At 36.5% G+C, this 24,051-nt stretch overlaps 1 long non-coding RNA gene across 2 annotated transcripts; it reads left to right on the top strand.

Annotated features, from left to right (window-relative positions):
• The first annotated feature begins 13,036 nt into the window (after positions 1-13,036).
• On the top strand, positions 13,037-17,025 carry LOC113331467. Of its 2 annotated transcripts, XR_003350942.1 has the most exons (4): positions 13,037-13,180; positions 13,290-13,378; positions 16,127-16,178; positions 16,415-17,025. It is a non-coding gene; the product is annotated as an uncharacterized LOC113331467 (long non-coding RNA). The 2 variants fall into 2 exon arrangements; XR_003350941.1 differs by having other exon boundaries at positions 13,037-13,378.
• Positions 17,026-24,051: the final 7,026 nt, after the last annotated feature.

Raw genomic sequence — 24,051 nt, 5'->3', positions numbered from 1 at the left:
ACTAGTTATATCTCTAAAAATTACAAAATCTTTTGTCTATCCAGGGTTTCTGTCGTCCGCTAACGGTGCGTCCCCAGTCTTCAGTTCTATGGCACCTGTTACTAGATGCAGCACAAGCAGGAATGCAGCCCTTGCAGCTAATGTTCGTCGATGCACTGGAATCTCCTCCACATGCTTGAAGAAAGTGAAGGTTACTATTAATGGTAAAAATCCTTCATCATACTGGTTCTTATCTTCTTATCAAAGTAATGAAAATTTCAGGAACCTAGTAAAAGAATTCATCAGCAAAAGAAACAACTTAAGATCTCGGATTGATGCATCCTTAGAAGAGATCATTTACTATGAACATATGCTGTCTCAATCTACTAACACTGTACGAAAATTGAAAAAGAACTTGGTAAGTTGACAGTGCTTCCAAAAGATTTGGAGGAGATGAATGATCCCTTTATTAATAAATTCTTCGACAACAAGGATCTTTCTGAAGGAGATATGGAAAATATGATTTTTGCCTAGGAGGTCTTCTTTTTGATTAGTTGGAAGAATAACTAGTGCTTTGATAGCCAAGATTGTGACTACACATATCTATCTTTTGTTTCATTGTCTTTTGTTATTTTTTAGGTTTTTGGTTTAAAAATTCTAAAAATATTTTGAGGATGATTGTTATTGCAATATTTTATTGGTTTCATATATTGCAATATTGTTTATGGGATATGTATTGTTTGCGGCCGTGAACTTGAAGGTCCCATATGTTGTCAAAAGTAAAGTCGTCTATGATCAATATTCGTATGGGTTTAAGGACGAATCGACTTTTGACAATTACAAACGTTAAGCCTATGCAATCATGTATTTGATGGAAAATATGATGTGATCGTTTGTTTTGCAAGGATAAAGTCTATTATGTCCCTTTGTGATGCAAAGATAGAATTTATCCTTGTGTATCCACAGTTTTGGTCTTCATTGATCTATCTTATGAAAAACCGTGAAGGCTCCATTATGTGTCTTATGTCGAGTACCTTACAACTAAGTCGATTTTGTTGGCTTTGTTGGTTATTCCATAAGATACTATATGTTGAGCACATGAAACTAAATTAATCGACTAGTTTGGTTATTTAGTTTTGTACTCCATAAGTCTTCTTTTCTTCTTACTTATGTTGAGTACATGTACGGTTAGGTGTGTCAATCCTTTGATACCTTAATCAGGGTTCCATAAGTTCTCTTGTGTTGATCCCAAAATAATTAAATTAATAACTTCGGTGATTAGTTTGGTTATTGGTTTCTTTGTATTCCAATTAGATTAATTATAGGTTCTCTTGTAATTAATCTAGTTGAGTTTTCATATATTCCACAAGTTCTTGTGTTGAGTATATGAACGACTACACTATCATATTCTATTGGTTTATGTAGTCATATATTCCGTAAGGTTTTCCTTATGTTGAGTATCCTAATATTCCGTAAGGTTCTCCTTATGTTGAGTATTTGAACGATTAAGTTGGTTATCTCCGTATGATTAACTTAGTCATAGCTCGTTGCTCCGTGAGTTTACTTATGTTGAGCACCTTTCAATTAAATTGATCACTTTTGTGGTTTTGATTTAGTTTCTTATTCAATTAAGATATTCATGGGTTTATTTGTGAGTATTTTGGTTGAGTATTGGATATAGAAAATCATTCGCGTGGTTTTTGGTGTCCAAATAAGATCCTTCTTTTCTTTCGAAATTAAGGTCGCTCACGTTGTTCTCTTGGGAATAACATAAAATGGGGGAGAGTTCTTTTGAACTTGTGCTTAATGGTAATATCTTGCGGGGAGTGCGACTTTGGAATTTTTTAGGGGTTATCTTGTATCTTTAAAGTCCTTGATGAATGTTGTTAGCTTCGGCTATATGATTGCATCTAAATTTAAGATGATGTGTGTCTTTTCTTTTGGTCATGAAATGTCTCTTGTGGAAATTTCATTATGAACCCGTTCTTTTACCTTTGCCAATTTTATTGACAAAAAGGGGGAGAAATATTGTAGTTCACACTACACAATAATATGGTTTTCAGATCATTGTGTAAGGGGGAATGGTTTCCATGATCGAGATAGAGTATTGACTAAGGGGGAGTGATACATATCACCATAGTATTATTGTTAAAGTCGTGATGCAATTGGACTTTGATGTTTTATAATAGTACTATGACACTGTTTAATAATGATTGAAAATCTCGATTTCTCTCATTATTTATGATATGGATCTTCAACAACAGTGATGCTAAACTTACAACTTTTGGGATCATTGGAGAACTTGGAAGGACGAAGATTTCAAGGAACGTTGAAGATTAGACTATGGAATAGGAGCCACTAAAGTTTATCTTTTTTGTGTTCCATATGTATTAATAGTTTTGTCACTAAAATTGACAAAGGGGGAGATTGTTAGAACATAGCTCGGTCAACCTCGCATGCGTTGCTATATCAAGCATGTTTGTCAATGTTAGTGATCAAAACTATAAAATCTTGATTTCTAGCCTATTAGCAAAGTCTCGGACTAGGATAGGAAAAGTGTAGTTGAGCTCAAGGACTTCATGGCGATTAAACGACAACGACGAAGATCTATACAAGGAACTGTGGAACTTCATCAACAAAAAGGTATGTGAAGACTTGAACTTATCTATCAGTCAAAAGTCTATCTATTCTATCTCCTACTTCTTATGAGACAAAAGTCGTATGCTATATAGACTAAATCAAACACATTTGAGATTTCGGGATGAGTATTCAATGATTATCTTTTTCTCGAAATTCATGTGTTGGTAAAGCTTTTTGCTTTGATCAGGTTTATCTTCATCCTTCAATCACTATATTGAGAATTGCTCTGACGTGAAGACAATCTGTGAATAACGGTTGGGATAACGCCCTCCGAGAATGTCTCAATGATTGAAATGAGAGTTGAATTACATAACCATGTATTCCTTGATCCGAAGTTCTTTGAAGTTTGTTGAGCAAGAGAAATCGGTAGGATTGTGGAATTGGCTTTCCAAGTCCGCGAACTGACGGAAGTTCTCGACCGAGAATTTCTGCCGGGATTTCCTAAACTCGTTTGTGTGACCCAGTCCGCGAACTGGCGGAAGTTCTCGACCCGAGAATTTCTGCCGAGTTTTGGAAAACTCAAACCGATGCTTAAGTCCGCAAACTTGTTTGTGTACTTAAGAGGTTATGATCTAAAGGTGTGATCTGAACATAAACATTAAATTACTAAGGAATGCTTAATGCAAACCGTGGCTATAATGTTCATTGAGCCGATTTAATCGAATCGAAATCATCTTGAGTTCAATTGTGTCTTGTGTAGTTACATAAGATCTCATAACAATTGAATGACTCTCTAACTAGTTTGTTTGAAATCAAGTGAACTAGTTATGATGAATGAGGAACCAGGTCAATATGAGAAGCTCATATGGTTTCCTTTTGGTTACTGTATTAAACCAACATGAACGTACACGTTTGGGCCGGTTTTCACGAACCTGGAAAATGTTTACAAGTGTGTTTGACAAGCTTTGTTTTTCGATCTAACGGTTGAGAAATATTAGCTTGAATCTAAATTAGGTTTCATTTAATGGTTAATAGAGTTTGCTTAATATCTAAAGCTTAATATCTATATAAAGGACACATCTAGCTAGAGCAAAACTTAATCCCCACACACCTTTCTTGTGTGATACTAGTGCGCTCGCTAGAGTCGATCTCCATTAACCCTTGAGTTTCTTCTCTAAATTTGGGTTAACGACTTAAAGACTTCATTAGGATTGTGAAGCCAGACCGATATCATAGTTGTGTGATCTGATCTTACTTTTCTATCGTACGAGTACAATCGATTGATTGGCTTGAGAACATTTGAGTTCTCCGATAGGTAAGATAAAGAAGTCACGAACGTTCTTCGTCTCACTGTTCGTGATTCCTCGATATTCTTCTTGTGTATTCAGGAATTGAGTATTGAGAGGTGATTGATTTATCTAGGCTGTTCTTCGGGAATATAAGACAGGATTAATCAATTGGTTCATGTGCTACCTTGATCATATCAAAAAACGGAACAAAAGTAGGGTTTATCTGTGGGAGACAGATTTATCATTGGATAGACTTTTCTGTGTGATACAGATTGGTTTATTATCAAAGCCTGCGATTTTGGGTCGTAGCAACTCTTTGTTGTGAGTGAGATCAGCAAAGGGAATCAAATGCGTAGTATCCTGCTGGGATCAGAGGCGTAGGGGTGCAACTGTACCTTGCATCAGTGGGAGACTGATAGGCGTTCAATAATAGTCCAGTCCGAAGTTAATTGGTAGTAGGCTAGTGTCACTAGCGGCTTAATACAGTGTGTATCTAATATGGACTAGGTCCCGGGGTTTTTCTGCATTTGCGGTTTCCTCGTTAACAAAATCTCTGGTGTCTGTGTTATTTCTTTTCCGCATTATATTTGTTTATATAATTGAAATAATAAGGTTGTGCGTTAAGATCATCAATTGGAAATCCAGCCTTTGGTTGTTGATTGATATTGATTGATCCTTGGACATTGGTATTTGGTACCGTCCAAGTTATCTCTCTTTGATTCGATTCGCAGATTTCTATTTTCTTGAGTAACAATCAAATTAAGAGATTGAGATATTAACTCGTTGATATACTTTTAATTGTTTGAGTCTTATTGATTCTCTTAAAAGTCTATTCGAGTCAGTCCATACAGATTGCTAATCGAAATATTGGGTGGTGTTGTTAGACCCCCGCTTTTTCAATTATAATGTCAACAACGACATTTTCAAGGATTGAATGTAAGCAGTTTTACTGTGTTGTTGAATCGGGAATCAAGCGTATGTGTAATGAATTCTTGTAATTTTTTTATCCATATGACGTAAGAGTTTTTTCATTAAAATTGACAAAGGGGGAGATTGTTAGAGCGTTGCTCGGTTAAACCCACCAAGCGTTGGTATGTCAAGTTTGGTTGTCATATTTTAGTGAATCAAAACTCATATTAAGAGTCGCTTGATTATGTACTAGAGTGAACTTCGTATAGGTTAGCTTGAAAGCATTAGGATATGAGACATTACAAGTATTTCGAAGACTTGAAGATGCGAAGAAGTACGAAGCTACAACAACAACAATCATCCTTCCACTCGAGGTTAGTGATATTTGACTTGAACTGTTTCATTCCCTAACGTATCTTTCAAGTCGTGCATATTGATAACATAACTGTTAAGCATATATGAACTCTAGATAGACATAGTATTAAGGAATACAATACGAGGTTTATTTCTTAACCATTAAACTTTGTAGATAAGACATCGCCATAATTATTTGAATGCTATTGTGATTATGTATGGGTATGAGGTGAGGATTTCATCCTAGGGAATAATGTTTGCATGTGTTCTAAGTAAGTAAGTTCATAAACTTGTTTTGTGAACTGAAAAGGAAATTGTCAGGTGTTATTGGTTTTGTTATTCATTACATATCTTGTGAACAACCAATAAGTGTGATAGAGTATAACCGCTCAGAACTTGTTGTGTTCTTGGTAAAACTATTCACAAAGGCATGACTTATGTATTGGTAGAAATTTTATTAGTAAAACCAATCTTAAGTAATCACCTGAGGTATGATCGGATTTTGAATGTCTGACCTTGTAAGGGAAAGGGAACCGATCCTTCTAAGGGAAAGGGAAACGATCCTAGTAAGGGAAAGGGAACCGATCCTAAGGGGTGAAGTACATCAAAGGGAACCGATCCTTGTATGAGGTGCAGCAAGGTTTATAACAGAAAGGCGAACTGATCCTATGGACATGTGCAACACATATAAATTAGATACCATATATGTGGGGAACCGATCCTAGTACCTAGTCAACCAATCTTTGGTAAGCTAGTGTGACTATGCGTAGTACTCACATGGGGGTAGAACCGAAACTTGTTTTGGTAGAACCGTTAAACCCATGATTGAGATTGAATGTTGGTTTGATCAATCACATAGTTCTTGAAAGTCAGATGAACCAATTCTAAACTTGTTTGGAAGTGTGGCAAATCGGTTTCAAGCTTGTAAGTGTGAAAGAGAACTTACAAAGTAAAGATGTCGACAAACTTTGAACACGTGCTGAGAATGTTTATTTATATAATTATTCAAAGATATTCTTTAACGGCTAAGGGAAGAAAATCCCAGGATCGAAACATAAGTAAGTTAAGAATCTTTTAATTAAGGTTACTAAATTTCATTTTGTAGGGAAATTACAAAATTAGTAATGTGCATTTACTAATTAGATTTTCCGAGAGATTTCGATCGTTATTTTTGGACAGAGCATTTTCAGAAATTATAGAAACCGAATTTGTGCTTTATGAATATCTTGAGAATATTTTCGGTTTTGGAAATTCCTTGGTGTCCAAACTTCCTTGTCTATAAATACCGAAGTTTGTCTTTTCAAGCAAATTAGTCCTTCGTAATAATAGACTTCCTCTTTTGTCTTTGTTACTGGTGAAGCCGCCTATCGGAGTGGAGAGTAATCTAATTAGGTGAAATCTATTACTGCCGCTCGATTTAAAGTCTTCTTTGGGATTGAAAAGCTCTAGCACGACCCTTTGGTGGGAAACTAGATAATTACGGTTTATGTTTGTTTTTGATTGATTTGATTGACTAACGGTGGTTGAAATCTGATTGCACCTAGTTTGTTTATGCTTGAGAATCTTCTCTTCTGATATAAGATTCACTCAAACTAGTTCAGAGTTTCGACAGGGATCTTCAGACTGTTGTTAGTTTTAAAGACGATCTTGTGATATTCCATTGTTAACAGACTCTGTTCTGTGCGTGATTGATCACAAGAGATTCAAGTGATTGTGTGCAGGTGTTTATTGAAGATTTAAGAAGATTTGAAGACAAAGAAGATATCGAAGATCTGACTTGGGTTTTATAATCTTTGGTGTCCAGAATACTTGTTTGGGAAAAGAGGATCCAATTAATAATCGGTTTATCCTTGTGGTAGATTGGATTGATTAATTGAGTAGATCGGCATCAACACGTGTCCTTGTGATTAAAGGTGTTGTTGGCTTAATCTTAACCGATTACCTTCAAGTGATTGAACATAAGATAGATCTAGACCCGACGAAGGAGTTTATGTTAAGATAAACGGAAGAGCCTTTGTCCGACTCATATCACTTGGTTGAATAGAGTTGTTACCAAACAAAATTCTTGTTCCTTTACTGTTTTGAATACGAACCAAAGGGATTGTTCCAAGTACGTGACTTATTTATAAGTTGGAGGCGTGGGAATACAGACGGAACTAGGTGAACTATAGGGTTATTTACTTGGTATTAACTATACGAAGTTAAGTGTAATTTTGTGTAGCGGCTTAATCCTGAGAGTATTCAATTCTGGACTAGGTCCCGGGGTTTTTCTGCATTTGCGGTTTCCTCGTTAACAAAATCTTGCTGTGTCATTTACTTTTATATTTCGCATTATAATTGTTTTATTATAATTAAAGTAAATTACACAAACGTTAGTTCCTATTTACTTGATAAGCAATCCTATTGTGTTTGGTTAAGTCCGAACCTTTGTGAAAAGGCGAGGGTACCCAAATATACCTCAAACCAAAACTTTTTCCTACTTGTAATTCCTTTCTCCGAAAGTGATTGTCTATGGATACGAGATCAAGACAATACAACTAATCGGTTAACACTTCGTGTGATCGTCTATGGATACGAGATCGAGACAATACAACAACAAAGTGTATTTACTTGATATAAAGGTTCGGACTTAACCAAACACATTAGGATTGCTTATCAAATAAATATGATATTAAAGTTTGTGCGATTTACTTTAATTATAATAAAACAATTATAATGCGGAAAATAAAAGTAAATGACACAACAAGATTTTGTTAACGAGGAAACCGCAAATGCAGAAAAACCCCGGGACCTAGTCCAGAATTGAATACTCTCAGGATTAAGCCGCTACACAAAATTACACCTAACTTCGTATAGTTGAGACCAAGTAACTAACCTTATAGTTCACCTAGTTCCGTCTGTATTCCCACGCCTCCGACCTATGAATAAGTCACGTACTTGGAACAGTCCCTTTGGTTCGTATTCCAAATAGTAAAGGAACAAGAAATCTGTTGGGTATCAACTCTCTTCAACCAAGTGATATGATTCAAACAAAGGCTCTTCCGTTTATATGAAAGGGAAACAATAACCATTACTACTGTATCTAAGAAATGACCACTCATTACACCTAAGGTCAAGAGAGAGAAACCATGACCTCCACAAGGTATTATTCCTACTCCAAACATGATCGGCGTATGATGGATTTGCGATCCCAGGTACTCCGTATAAACTCATAACCTCTTAAGTTAACAAACAAGTTCGCGGACTTAAGTTAATTGGTTGAGTTTTCCAAACTCAGTAGAAATTCTCGGAAAGAGAACTTCCGCCAGTTCGCGTACTTAACACACAAACGAGTTTTCAAAAATCCAGCAGAAATTCTCGGTCGAGAACTTCCGACATTTCGCGGAATGGGTTCGTGGACTTGGCAAGCCAATTACACAATCCTCCCGATTTCTCTTGATCAACAAAGTTCGAAAACTTCGGTTCAAAGAATACATGGTTATGTAATCTATACTCTCATTTCAATCATTGAGACATTCTCAGAGGACGCTATGTAGCCGTTATTCACAGACCGACTCACGTCAGAGCAATTCTCAAAGTGATTGAAACTTTTCATGACTTTCGTCACTAAATGAAGATAAACTTGATCAAAGCGAAACGCTTTACCAACACATGATTTCGAGATAAAAGATAAGCAATGAATGCTCAGCTCAAAATGTCAAGTGTGTATGATCTAGTCTATATAGCATACGACTTTTGTCTCATAAGAAGTAGGAGATAGAATAGATAGACTTTTGAGTGATAGATAAGTTCAAGTCTCCACATACCTTTTTTTTGATGAAGTTCCACGGTTCCTTGTGTAGATCTTCGTCGTTGTCGTTTAATCGCCATGAAGTTCTTGAGCTCAGCTACACTTTTCCTATCCTAGTCCGAGACTTAGCTATGTAGGCTAGAAATCAAGACTCGTAGTTTTGATCACTAACATTGACAAACATGCTTGAGATAACAACGCATGCGAGGTTGACCGAGTTATGCTCTAACAATTTCACATAGCCGAAACTAGTGTATTCATAAAGGAGTTTATAAAGACACAAGAAAACTCCTATAATATTCCACAACAGCACTCCCCACAAAGATTTAGCAATTAAGCACAAGTTCAAATAAGAGCTTTCCCCTATAAAATTTCATTCCCGAAAGAACAACAAGAGCGACCTTTCTTTCACAAGAAAAGAAGGATTTCTTCGGATATTTGTACATGAAACTTGAATTTGTTTCCAAAATACTCAATTAAATTAACCACAAGAGTACCCATGATTAATTTAATCGGAAATGCTCACATAAGAGAACTTATGGAGCCGCACAGTACTTACACAAAGATGTGGATCAGGGAAAGACCAATACTGCAGAATATTCAAAGATTCATTTTTCATCAATATTTGCATAAAGACGTATAATAGACTTAATATTTGTAGACAAAAGTTCATCTTATCTTCATCAATATTTGCATAATGACATAATAGGCTTAACTTTTGTTGTCAAAAGTTCATTCTATCTTTTATCAAGAAAGTTATTGGTACCTCAGATTTTTACATTGTTTGTTTGATGTGAACAAGTCTACATCCATTTTATAACTGTGGAAGGGTATGTGAAATGGTTTACCGTTAAGAGCAGTTGTGACAACACCTGAAATAGCAAGTGTAATGGCTCAAGAAATTCAGTTCAACATGTTTGGTGCAAACCTGTATGTTCAAATGGTGGGCTTTGGCGTTCTCAGAGTCCTCAGTATGGAAAAGTGTGAAGCACATTGTGCTGATGACTGGGTGTCTGGAATCTCTGCATCAGAGATATGAAAGTAAACCTTTGGTAACCTAAGATTGCTTGATTAATCTGTTAAACTCGATTACATCATCTATCACTCTCATAGTTCTGATTTTATTACCATTTCCTTTCTTCTGTAATAATTACAAATTGCTCATCCTTTCTTCTTGGTGCAACCCTGTATGTTCAAATGGTGGGGTTGGCGTTCTCAGAGTCCTTGGTATGGAAAAGCGTACAGCACATTGTGTTGATGACTGCGCGTTTGGAATCTCTGCAGCAGAGATATGAAAGTAAGCATCTGGTAACCTGAGATTGCTTGATTAATCTGTTAAACTCATTACTTCATCTATCACTCTCACAGTTCTAATTTTATTACCATTTCCTTTCTTCTGCAATAATTACAAATTGCTCATCCCTTGATTTACAAAATGGTAATTTCATGAAAAACAGTTATAGGTGTACTGCTGTAATATGAGAGTGACAACGAGTATGCAAGTGAGCGGTAATTTTATGTGGTCGGTAATGCAGAATAGCTTCAGTTTATCAAACGTTAGGGTTATGATTCTCTGAAAGGTGTATTGCATCTGGGTTTCCGAAACTGCCACAAAGTGATAGTTGCAAAATTGAGATAATCGTACGTGAAGGAGATAAAAGTTGTTTAACCTGGAGAAGACCCAGCTCTGCAGATTGATGAAGTTGCTTATACACTGAAGAAGACTAGGTGATCTCCAAACTATCAAGTTGCTTCTATGTGCATTTGTCTGCCAATAAACTTTGTTTTTCTTTCAACAAAATTTTGATCCTCCATAGGTGTCAGGTGTGTAATCATTTTTTTTTTCGGTCTGCGAGTTATAACCCCTAAGGTGTCACTATCCATCCACAAAAAACCCATGAAAACAAAAGTAACACAAAAACCCCAAAAAAACAAAAGTAACACAAAAACCAAAATAAAATTTGATGAAACCAATATTAAAATTTGGGGTTTTTGTATCAGTTTTTTAAAAATTGGGTTTTTGTATCAATTTGTTTACGATGGAGTTTTAATGGATCCCAACATTTGAGTGGGGTTTTTATAGCACAAGTTTGGTCACCTTGGGTTTTTAAGATTAATTTTGTTTTTTTTATAGAATTGTCTGATGAAATTTGTAGAATCGACCCAGGGGGGTTTGTTCAATAATTAATACATCAATGAAATAATTGTAATGCTTCCAAAAAAAAATAAAGGACAGCAGCCACAGTGAACGGACAGCAGCGAACAGGGGCCAGCAATCAACAATTCCCATCTTATCCAATGTGCAGCAGAGCCCCGCCACAGCAAACTGAGCCCCACTGAACTGGGTGTGCCAGAAATCAAGAGTTCCCTCGGTCCCAGCATGCAGCAGAGTCCCGCCACAGCGACCGGACCAGGAGGGCAGAAGAGCCCGAACCTTGTTTCGATGAGAGGCTCTTGGTTACAATTGCATTATCCTTTCGAAATTTTCTTCCTCACGATCAGGCGGTACTGGAAACCTGACAAACTCCTTTGTGTCTCGGTTGCAATAATAAAAACAATTCGAGTTTTCCGGTTGCACGAAGATTAAATTTGTTCCTCTAAGAACTTGAATGGATGCATCTCCTTTGTAGTTCCACGTCGCTTCATGAGGTATATCGAACTTCTCTTCAACCCACTCGACACTACCATCTGTATCTTCAATAAGTACCCATAGGGAAATGTCACCTTCCGTTTCATCATGTTCTACCACAGCCAGACATCCATCCACTTCTGTCAATTGAATAGGTTGTCTGAATTTAGTTTTCTCAACGACAGCTTCCGGGATTCGATTAACTCTGAACAATGCAATTTCGAATTCAAGACGGTATCTGATTTCTTCAACTACAGCTTTGGGGATAGGAATAACTCTGAATTTTTCAGTCTCAAAATCGAAACCCATGACTACTTCACCTCCGTTTTTAGCATACCGGAATCGCCAATACATAGAACCATTTACATAACAAGGCCTTTCCACATCCTCACCACTATCACTTCCTACGCAATAGGGTGGGACTGCATCAATTCTTCTCCATGTATTTTCACCAACCGTCAAGATTTCGACAATTTGGTCTTCTGCTCCAACTTGCTGATCCTTTTCATTCCGGTACTCAGGTGCATCAAATTTTTTATGTATACCACTTGATATGCAGATGACTTTATGTTGATGGCTTTTTGGACAAAATCCGAGCTCAATGGAGTCGACCACGCGTCTATTCTTCTTTTTATTTTTTTTTTCGCCAACCACAGTAGTTTCAATCCAGGCAGACCTTTCTCTAGTGATAGGATTATAAATAAGAAATGTGTTTCGGGTGCTAATACATACCAAGCCATTCACGGTTTGCCACGGTAATGTATAGTGAATAGTACCACCTGGTAATCTTATGTTGTTGATACTTGTTAATCCTGTTTCAGGTGAAGCAATTTTGAATTCCACACCGCGACGTGTATACTGCATAGATAGTAATTGTGGATGATTGCGAGTGTCCATTCCTACAACATTTAGTAAATCTCGCAGATATGTCCATCTTGCTTCTAAGTCTCTGCGCTGCTCTTTTTCATTCTTTTCCAACCATTGATCCAACTCAGATTCGACCAAATCGGTCCACGCCGATAACGGAGTAGCAGCAGCTGTTTTCCAGAACTCGAAGCTCCACCGATCCCTGCACACCATATCTATGTCCGCATACCTCCACTCCATCTCCGGATTCATTGTCCCCCAAAGTTTTCCCTCTTTCAATTTTACCACCATCTTCTCTTGGTTGTTATTACTTTTGACATCTGATTCTAACCCATCACCAAGGTGACAAGGAGGAGGAATCCTTCGTAGAAATCCTCCTTCAATGAAGCGAATTTTAGGAGAGATGATGTTCTTCCAAATTGCTCTCATTCCCCGATCTCTCGTCTCACACACCTAAAAGAGCCCTAACCCTATGTCTGATGTCACCCCGTATATATATAACTAGGATATGAGTATGACCCGTAACTTTCCCGGTATACGGTTTAGGGATTCCAAACCCGTAAATATGGGTTATACCCTACCGTTACGTAGAGGATATCAACATCATGTTGGGCTAATTTGAGAGGTGAAATCTTCTACTTTCGTATTAGTGTTAGTGTTTTTGATGTCCCTAAGCAGAAATGAAAATGGAGCGGAGAATGCAAACACAAGAAGTTAATCTACAGACTCAGATAACGAATTCGTTTGTCATTTTCTGTGTTGATGAAAAATCTCAAACAAATAGTAATGCAGACTTTGTATTGACATACCTTAATATCTAGTACTAGTAATAAAGAAGAAAGAAAAACTTTCACTGTGTTGTTTGATAGGAATTTGTGTGTTTCTTTTGCAGATTAAAACCGCCAGTCAATCTTCATAAGCTTGGGAACTGATGCCTACCGCTCAAGGAGCTTCGACCAAAACCGCAACAAGTTTTGTAAGGTATGTTTTCAATTCCAATTCCGAATTTCCTAATTTGAATTGGAAATAAGAAAAATCCATGCAATGAATTAAGCTTTCTATTTGAAAGAGTGATCGATCCGAATTCACTGGTAATTAATCGCCTAAGTGTATGGCATAGGTTACAATCTTATACTTGACATAGTCATGCATACTTGTGAGCGAGTTATCTATGAGTACTCATGTGAGTTAGTATGTTAGTCCAAATCTTTCCTCTATTTCAGGATCACAGAAGCCCCTGTAGTAGTTTTGTTCTTAGTCATGTCACAGCACATACGTCTTCTTTGAAGATGAAAAGGATATTGTGTTTGAAAGGCAGTCGGCCAGACCGTATATCGAAGTTATACGGATAAAACCTTGTGTATCCCAGGAACACAAAGCAGATGCGCACAGTGCGTTGTCAATTGCCTTGCCTTTTACTGGTTAGATATTCCTTAATCTCGTGGAGAATGAAATAAGTCCAATCAGTTCTACGTGCCTCTTGGTTGCTTATTAAGGTCAAGAGCTAGTGTAGAAGGTGATATAAGAAGGTGAAATTTCAATTCAAGAAGCTGGATCTAAAGACTACTTTTGGAATCCAGCATTCTGAACTGAAATTATAACTTTCTCATACCCATCTAATTACCTTATACGTTAGCTCGACCATGATTTGGTTGTTCTCCATTCTCAGTGCTTTGTTCTATTTTCATTTGGAAATGCCATATTTGTTTAAACGATACAAATTTGTGCACATGATTTTGAACACACCTACTAGATGAATTAGAAGCTTCTCCTATTCTCATTTTCGATCTGATTTCATAATACCCTGGGTTCGTGTGGTGTGTTTTCAAGTAATGTCAGTTTAGCAGCTCTATTGGGTTTATAATGAAAGCAAACCTTCCTATTTTGTTGAATGATTTAGAGGGGTTATGTGGTGACCATCATACTCTGAGCCACAATCTAGATTAGTCCGTGCATTTCCTGGAGAAGTTGCATTTGGCATATCCCAAGTGCGACTGGGCCACAGGGGGAGGGGTTTGACAGCTTTAGTAAAAGCTGCCGCTTACACAGACTTCCCATATCTGGGATTTACACAAATGGAAGCACCCGCAGACCAGTAAAATGATCTCTTTCGAGATGATTAATAAATTTTTTGATACTTATTAATTAGTTGTGTGGACTGTTACTTCAGTTAGCTAGGTAGCTAGGAAATTTCGATTAACCCCAGTTAGATAAGAGTGAATAACATCTAGTCATGTGAAAATACATGATTTCAAATGGTTGTTGTTGTCGTCTTCTTCGAATGTCAGTTGCAGTTATGAAATATAACAAACATCTGACTAGTTTAGATGTTTGGACGAATTATTGAAGGAGTGATATTATATTTGCATTTTAGCTATTTTTTGTTTGATCATGTCCTGTGCCAAGCCTTGAACCCATGATTAGAAGTGAAATTCTGTACCACCAAGACCAACGAGGCTATATTCATTGATTGACAAATTGGCTGATGGAATTTGGTGGAGGATTGCACATTAGATACTAAGTCAATCAGTGAGATTTAGAATGTGAAGTTTTTGAAATGTTATCAGATAATGTTGCATTGTGGGAGTTTACCTGAAAGGTTTTGTTCGACCTGAAAGGTGCATATCTGGGAAAGATATTGGACTTTCAAATTATGTAGAATATAAGCAGCATGAACTATTCATATATCTAATACGCCAGGATGCTTACAGCCTTTCAGATTTAGAAATCAGATTAGACCTAGATAAAGCGGCCATTCCTAACAACTGGTCATAGTATATAACCTTGTTAGTTATTAGTTCCATGATTCATCCCTTAGTTACCGGAGGCAAAGAATGCTTCTGGAGGGCCAAACTTATCGTTGAGAGTTTTCCCTGTATAAAGATCCAAATGTGTACGGCTGGTCTGCGTGATAAGAGCGAACCATTCTTGTTTCAGTTAGAAGTTTTGCTCCATGTTTTTCAGTCTCGAGGAAAGACTGAGGAGTTGAAAATGAAACAGAGATGCCCTAAGCCAGAAGTTTGCTCCAAGATTGTTTGAATTGCCATATGGTGAACTGAATACAGATTTAGTGGTAAATACAACAACACCGGGAATTAAGCAGTGGATATCTTGACATTGCATCAAATGAAGTCAACCGGTGGCAATATGATAATGCGGCAAAAGAGGAGATTCTTTTAAATCTCTTTTGTTGCATGGTCGCCACCAAATATTGCTAGTTTAGGACCTTAGGTGCAGCCAGCAGAAAACTAACGCGTTAGAAATCAAATTTGAAAATTTCGGTAGGTGCATAATGTAATACTTCATCATTAAGCGAGGTGCTAAATTTTCGTTTTATCAGGGCTCCAGCTTATGCTGTGTGATGGACGAAGCATATAATGCATCATGTTACGCTTTGTAACACCTCAACGACATTACACCATTTTTTCCAAGTTTGAGCATCTTCATTTCCAAAACTCAGTTACAAACTTTGACGCACCACCCTACCACCAATTTTAAGAACCTTAAGTTTCTTTTTTCTTTCTTCTTCATGAATTACTGTGGTGATTATTTCAAAATTCGCTGAATTTCACATTATTTGATGCCAAGTAGAAAACCCAAAACATCAAAAGCTGATCTTCACTTTTATTTTTGAGTCTATTTTTGGAATTTTAGGTGTTTGGGGGATTTAGGGTTTGACCCCATTCACTAGACATTTTGCTGAACAAATTACTATGAACATCTTCTCAGGTTCCCGGTGGTAATGACGCATTCTGGTTTTGGTGGACTTTTTCCTAATGAAGTGAGTAATACTCTTCACAATGAATTGGAACTTCTTTATTTCACTTTTGCAGTTGATTCTTTATCTTTTTTAAGATGGTCAGAACCCTCATAAGGATGCTGCTATGAGTAGTTTTATGTATGACACTGATACACTGATGCAACCACATTATTGAGAAGTTTCAGATTTGATACTGATCACTAGTAGTAAATTCAGGTTTCTAATTCAACTATGGTTTCTTGTTCTGTTTCAAATAGATATAATATGAGTGCGCTTCAACCATTGGTTTGAAGAGGGGGTGTAAAATTAATTAAGAATGCCAGTGTTTGTAATCATGTCATGCCAGAAGTATTAAAGATTGCTACTACTTACCAGTCTCACAATGAAAGATACAGCTGCAAGGTATCAACTCTGACAATGAAAGATCAACTTATTTCGAGCTTAAGAGAAGACTAGGCACACGACCACCTTAACTGGAGACGTGAAGTTCTCTTTCTCCATCTAATCTTGATTTGATGTAAACAGACGATAGTCTCAATTGGCTTATTCGATGCGAACTCTCTTCATTTTTGAGTTAACCCGATCAGAGGAAGGCTCAATCAGTTGGTTTGGTAGCTGTACGAGTGAAACTGCGCATTGTTCGGGGAAGTTATAAAAAGGCGATTCAAGATCGGGATTACATCTGGACGCCGAACTTCTGCACTATTAACTGGTTCGTGCGAATTACTAATTAGGCTATGAGTCAAAAGCATATATAGATTTTTAACAATTAGTTATTTTCCAACATATTTGATCCTCTTTTGAATTTTTCATATATATCACCAGGGAATATTAGGATATACTATCTTTGTTATTTTCAAACACTACATATTAACATGTTCTTCATAGTTGTCTCAACCTCACTCGGGACTCAGGAGCCTAGGATACTTGATTTTGATTTTTGTCAACATGTTAAAGTATTTAAAACCAATTTTTATTTTCTTTTGAAAAATTGCCAATAATATGCATTGTTAATCGTTCTTTGGGAGAACCATCACACCACTTGATAGTTCTCATGCTCCCTTCCAACTGCGAAGGTCGGGATTCGTTAAAAAATAGTCTAGTGGCCACTGTAATAAGCTATTAAAGGGAAAAAAAATGTTCATTGTGGTAGAATAAAGGGAAAAAATCCTTCTTTGCGGCATTAAAAGTACTTGTTTGTGCAACTTAAGCACGTCTTTCTGACAACTATGGAGAAGAACATAGATGTTTCAATGATTAACTAAAGATTATGTGACCCAGAGATCAACAAGAAAGAAAAAAACGCGACCAGCCATCACCGAAGATTTCTACAATGACGTATGAGACGTTTCATCTCGTTATTGGTTGGCGTTTGGCAAGAAACGAAGAGACAAAGATGCTCGAAGACCATATTATAAATAAATGACGATTTACAATTATATGATTTTGATAGTGGAAAAAGACTGATGTGGAATACATTTTTGCCGGTGTGATATATGCACCTTTTGATGTTTGGAGACCTGAGACTGAGTCCAATACATTTTTTAAATTTTTTTACTGATCAGAAGTTTTAGAGGAAAAAACAGAGAGAAAATCAATGATATGAGAAACGGTAACAGAGATTCTATTGATGGGCAGCAACCATATTACATAGCAGAGTATGCTTTATATACAACCAAGGGAAAACCCTAACTACCTAGTTGGGCCGCACATCAATGGGCCATAGGCCCTACAACACTCCCCCTTATGCGGTCCAATGGAATTTCATACGCAGTGCTTCACATATAGTGTTTCAAATGTAATTCTTCAAATGTCGTCCTCTCCTTAATGACTTGTGCCGAAATCAATTGCCTCATTAAAACTTTGACAAGGAAAAAACCTAGTGGGATAAAACCTTGGTACAACTCTTCACATGTAGTACTTCACATGTTGTCTCTTACTTTACATGTAGTTCATCACATGCAATACGATCTTCACAGATCGATGAGTCTAAGTTAATTGCCTCGTTAAAAATTCGTCAGGGAAACCCAGAGGGACAAAACCTGAACTAAAGAAAAAGAGTACAATATTAAGCAAACTTAGAATGTAGTTGGACTCAAATATGTTGCTTCATTAAAACCTTGACAAGGAAAACCCAGTGGGATAAAATCTTGACGAAGGGATAAGAGTACAACGTAACAGATGCAAGTAAAGGTGATCAGTTGCAGATGATCACTTTGCTCTGTTGGAGTTGACTAGTTTCTTCACAACTCCTAAGGAAGAAAATCCTTGGAAAAGACGTACAATAGCCTTAGTTGGGAAATTATATTCCCGGTGTTCGTTGTTGTCTCATTAAAAACCTTGCCGAGTAACAAAACCATGTAGGAAAAAGTAACATCGGTGAAGGAAAAGAGTTCAACACACCATTAGATGCTCCCCCTGATGTCAGACAGTCTTCATTAGTCTAATGCAGTCAAACGAAGTTTATCACACTTTACTTTGGTGACTTGGATGTTTATGGAACCATGTTGTTGATTCTGGAAGTTACGTTGCATAATGGACTATCGTGTTTCATTTCTTTGATTCAGATATTTTCAATAATATCAACGCGATCTTTATGTCTTCAACGTTTAACATACCTGATGCTTTTAGTATTGTCTCGCTAAAAACCTTGTCGAGTAACAAAACCCATTGGGAAAAAATATTCTCGATCGAAGGGAAAAAGAGTACAACACAACTTCAATTTCGAAGTAAATTATGTCGACATCATATCCTTGGATCCTCCCCCCTAATGTCGGCATATCCCCATAATTACTTTCAGAGTTGTTCCAGACAGTTCCTTTAGTCATGTATTTTTCGAAACTGAATATCGGTAATGACTTAGAAAATAGTCTACCATATCTCCCCCTGATTACTTTCGTTGGAGAAGATATTATTGTTCCTTCATAATCAACAACCTTTGGATTGCAGTTCCTTTAACATTCCTTTTTTTTTATGTCTTTGCAGGGATAAAGCAAACTCATGTCAATGGTTACTATTAAGTATATGATTACATCAACTATACTATTCCAATGACCTTGCGTTCGGGCTAAGCTATATCTAGCTAACAAATTCATTGAGGATGTAACATTTGGTCGAGTATATTATGCTAAATACAATAATGCGTCTATTATACTTAGATAAGGAAATTTCATCTCCCGACCCAACTTCGTCATCTTCCTTTAGACGAATTAGTCATTTATGTACATTTGAAACTCGACTAATCATGGGGAGTGCTAGAAGCATGCACGGCCTTGTTAAATTGCCTGACAGCTTTAGATTAATGCAAACTGGTGGAATAATATACCACAAGCTCAGTATTCGGTCGAGCTTTCCCTAGACTTTTCATCTCAAATTCGGATTTCAAACAGCTTTTAAGGTCCGTTATTACATCAAGAGTACCCATCATGTCTGTACCATCGACATAGATAGCTACAATTCCAAATCAAGAACTTTCTTGTGAATACACAATGAAAATAACTTACTTGTCTATCCCCTCCAAATCAAATAGTCACTTATACGGGTATACCACATCCGCATGATTGCTTGAATCTATAAGTGAGCGTTCTATCTAACTGTAAACGCACTATGTGGTTTAGAGTAATTTGATTTGGGAAACAAAAGTCTATCAAGTATTTTTGTAAATATCTTCTATCTCTTGATTCTTTTAGAGATACGTAACAGCCACATACATATGGTGCATTTCAAGTCCTTTTGAAATTACCAAGCTAACTAAGTAGCGGAACTCTATAACGTTCATTACACGAGAACAATTCCAGGGCTTTGCAGAAACCTCGCGCCACAAGGCGAGTCTTTGTACTTTAAGACTACTTTAGTCTCACTATGCTTTATGACAAATTAATTATGTATGTCCAATAGGCTTTACACTTGGTTGGTTAGCACTACCACACCAAATACCTGTATATTTGTCAAAGAAACAAGTTCTACCTGGATTGTATAGGTCAAATATGCTATTTATTTGAAATTAATCAAAATAAAGCATGGTTTGATCTCATTGTGCTCTACTTCTGGAGCAACTATTTATGGATTATATCATCACAGTGCATGCATGATCCTTCCATTGACTCATGTGCATTCTCATAATACGTCAGGATTTCATTGTTCTCTAGAATCATTTAAAACTTCGGAGCGTCTTCCAGTATTGATTCATGGACATAGTCAGAGACAATCAAATGAGATGATTTTATTAATGATATAAATTAGGTTGTGCCTTACTCATCTACTTCCTTTCTAGGTGAGCATTGATTGAACCTGGTGGTCTCTCCATATTCCTTTATGGATCCACGGCCTCAACTACACTTCCACTAAGTGTAGTTGCAACATCTTAGTCTATGGTGTACCCCATATTAAGGATTTCTAACCTTGCAGGAATATTTGCAGCTGGTATGTGTGATCTTGTCACTTTAGCGACATCAGTGTACATTCTGAATATTGATTATTCTTTGTCACTTCACATTTACATTTGTGGAGTACAATAATCAATATGAGACACAGTGGGAACACACCACAAAAATTCATGTCGTTCCCTTAGAAAATACTTTTTCACATCTTCCCCTAACGACGGGATGACTGTCTCATTAAAGTGATAACCTGCAAATCTAGCAGTAAAAGACCCCCTGCCAAAGGTTTTAAAATGCGGATAATTGTTGAGAGTGAATATCCAACAAAATTACTTAATCATTTTTGTGACCCATCATAGTACGATGTGGACTCGTAATAGCACATATATAGTGCAACCAAAAGTGCGTATGAACAGAAATGTCAGGCTTAAATTCAGTTACCAACTGGTACGCAGAAAAGGTTGACTAATATTGGGTTCCAAAACGAATTAAGTAAAAATGCGCGTAATATTGCATATCCCCAAAGCAATAAAAGGTAGGTTGGTACGCATAACGTATTCCTTAGACACCATCTGTAACCTTTGATGGTAGCCTGTGCGAGACCATTGGGTATAAGATACTCTATATTGATCCTATTAAACATGCAATATTCATCAAGTCCTTTTGATGTAAATTCTCTAGCATTAACAAGGGTGGTTAGCCTTTTCACTTTGCATTGTGTAATATGTGCTAGGAGTTTTCAAACGCAAATTTCTTGGGAACTATAACTAGTCCAAAATGTCAAAACATTCACCAGATCCATCAGTCACCTTAATGGTCCGCATTCTGCATGAATATTTTTCTAAATTTCACCTTGTTTTCTTTGTAATATGGAAATTTTACCATTTGCATCTTAGGATGGTCTCGAACCTATTTTACTGAAGACTTTGTAAAAATGAGTGATATTATTTCTTACCTAAAAGCATAATGGGAAAGGGGGTTGTGCATCTAGTAATTTAGAAAACACTTATTGAGAGATATGCCGTCACTTTGCATTCTGTCAATCTTTTTCTCATTTTTGTTCACTCAAATAAAGTGATATTTGTATGAGTTCTTTCAAAACAATCATCATGTCACAACCAATGTTTCTTTATAGTTATGCCCAAAGCCTGTATGAGTCAGTATCCAGCATTTCATCGTCGGAGTCAATATGGATTCAATAATCCAAATATTATAGTGAATTACATTGCACTAGATTGACTCATTAGTTTCTCTAAAATATATTTCCTTCCAAATATATTAGAGACTATAAAAGATGCAATCAGTTACATTCTCATCATTTTGATGTTCCACATGATATCCATTTGCACGGGTTACTTGGAAATCTAACAAGGTGTGATTATCTCTTGGTACATTTAGAGATTTTGCGACGTCTTTGTTCTATCTTGAAAAAATAAATGAGCAGGGTCGCGCTCGATAAGATAGGGAATTGTCCAGGAAAAGTTCTTGTTGCCATTAAAGTTGATGTGAAAATTGGTTGTTATTATGATACACATACACATTACATTGTATATACCAACACCTATGACCAGGTGCATTTCCAACTCTTTTATTATGATGGGAGCTAGAATTTCATTTTAGCTGATCCCATGTTCAATTGATACCTATACTTTAGTTTCATTACTGCTGGGAAAAAAATATATTTTTGTCTCATAAATATTATGTCTCATTTCACATGTTTTATATGAGTCGGTACGTCTAACCCTCATTATTTTGGGGTTCTTTCCATTTTCAATTTTGCTACATTTAGCTTAATTTGAGAAATTTCTTTATATCAATAGGCCAAGAGAATCTCACTACACATGTCAACCACTTACTTTAGGTTGAATATATTACTAAAGATAATTCTCTTGTTGTCATACTTCAACATATACCGGTTCGTTAGTATTATGGATGAAGTAGAGAAATGAAAATTTTATGACTCATATCATCTTTTGTGAGTTCTTCCACAAAAATTGGAATACATGTGATTTTATTTGAACGTATGTTTTGAAACTACTGAAAGATTAATAGTCGAGCAAGTGGATATATTCCACGGAACATTCAATTTTTTTTTGGGAAAATATCAAGTATCCAATAGTGGCGCTCAAGTCCTTCTAAGCCCCAAATGAATACATTGGAATTGAGTTGGTACAACCAATTGAACAAAAAATAAGCATCACTCAACTATAGCCAACATCATATTCAAGAGAACAAACAACATTAAGGCCAAAATTCTTAATGATTGAGATCAATAAAAATAATTTAAATTGACTGTTTATATGCTGATAACTTATTTTAAGACAAAAATAAACAAAACTAGGCATATTCTAAAAACAAATAAATAAGCCTAGTGAGTAAATAATCCTAGCATATAAAAACTGGCGTTATAGTTACATACCTCAAAATTTGGTTCCCACAGTATATACACAAATCCATAACGGGCTTAGTCGCGCACATCCAAAAACCAGAACAGGAAAAGGGAACACAGCTGAAACGGTCCGAAGATATGACAGGTTGGTCCGGAACAAAATAGGACAGGTCGGTCCGGAACATGACAGATTGGACCGGGTTGAGCCGGGCCGGGTCTGGTTAGGCTGGGACAGACCGGGTAGGGATGGATCGGACCAGCTTTGGTTGGGTAAGACCTGGTTATCCTGGACCGAACCGAGTTCGCCTGAACTGGATCGGGTTGGCTTTTCCTTCTCCTGTTTCGCCCGATCGGGACTTTTCCTTCACCTCTTTTCATAGGATTACAACGCCGGAAATAACCAACCGACGCACAACACAAAATTGAAATTGTGATCAGAATCCAATAAGTTTCACGCCCAACCAAACATATGAATATATTATTTTAATCTTATGATATGAATAAGAATAAATTATAAACTAAAATATGATCCCTCCATCCATCATGACATAGAACAAATTGCAATGAATTTCATTTCATAATGTGATAATAGGACAAATTAATATATCAATCATCAATTAAATATGAATGATAGAAAATTTACATCATTTACCAAAAGTAGGTTAATCCTCATGGCGCATTGGTTGACAAGAGAAAAACAAAGGACAGAAGATATCATCATCAACATATATATACAAACATTACATGTGCAATCAATATAGCATATAGCATTATAAGGCGTGCAATCAGACAAATAATATCGTGAATCAATGTAGAGTAAAGATATGGATTTTAGAGTATCATACATTTTCAACGTCTTTGTCAGATAAAAAATCAAATAAAATAAAGAATAGAAATACCGACTAAGATCCCAAAAACGTGTTCTGATGGCTTGATGTCTGATCGATTAAGAAAAATAATTAAAGAATTGAACGTAGTAAGATCCAGACTTCTGAGATGGCACCATGAACGGATGATTAAAGAAAAAAATCAACAAGGTAGAGCTCGTGACTGATAACGTGTTCGAGGGAAAAACTGAGAGAAAATCAAGGATATGAGAAACGGCAAGAGAGATTCTATTGATGGG

This window comes from Papaver somniferum, unplaced genomic scaffold, assembly GCF_003573695.1.
Source record: "Papaver somniferum cultivar HN1 unplaced genomic scaffold, ASM357369v1 unplaced-scaffold_125, whole genome shotgun sequence".
In the NCBI taxonomy this organism is placed as follows: Eukaryota; Viridiplantae; Streptophyta; class Magnoliopsida; order Ranunculales; family Papaveraceae; genus Papaver; species Papaver somniferum.
This window is presented reverse-complemented; position numbering and strand designations above follow the sequence as displayed.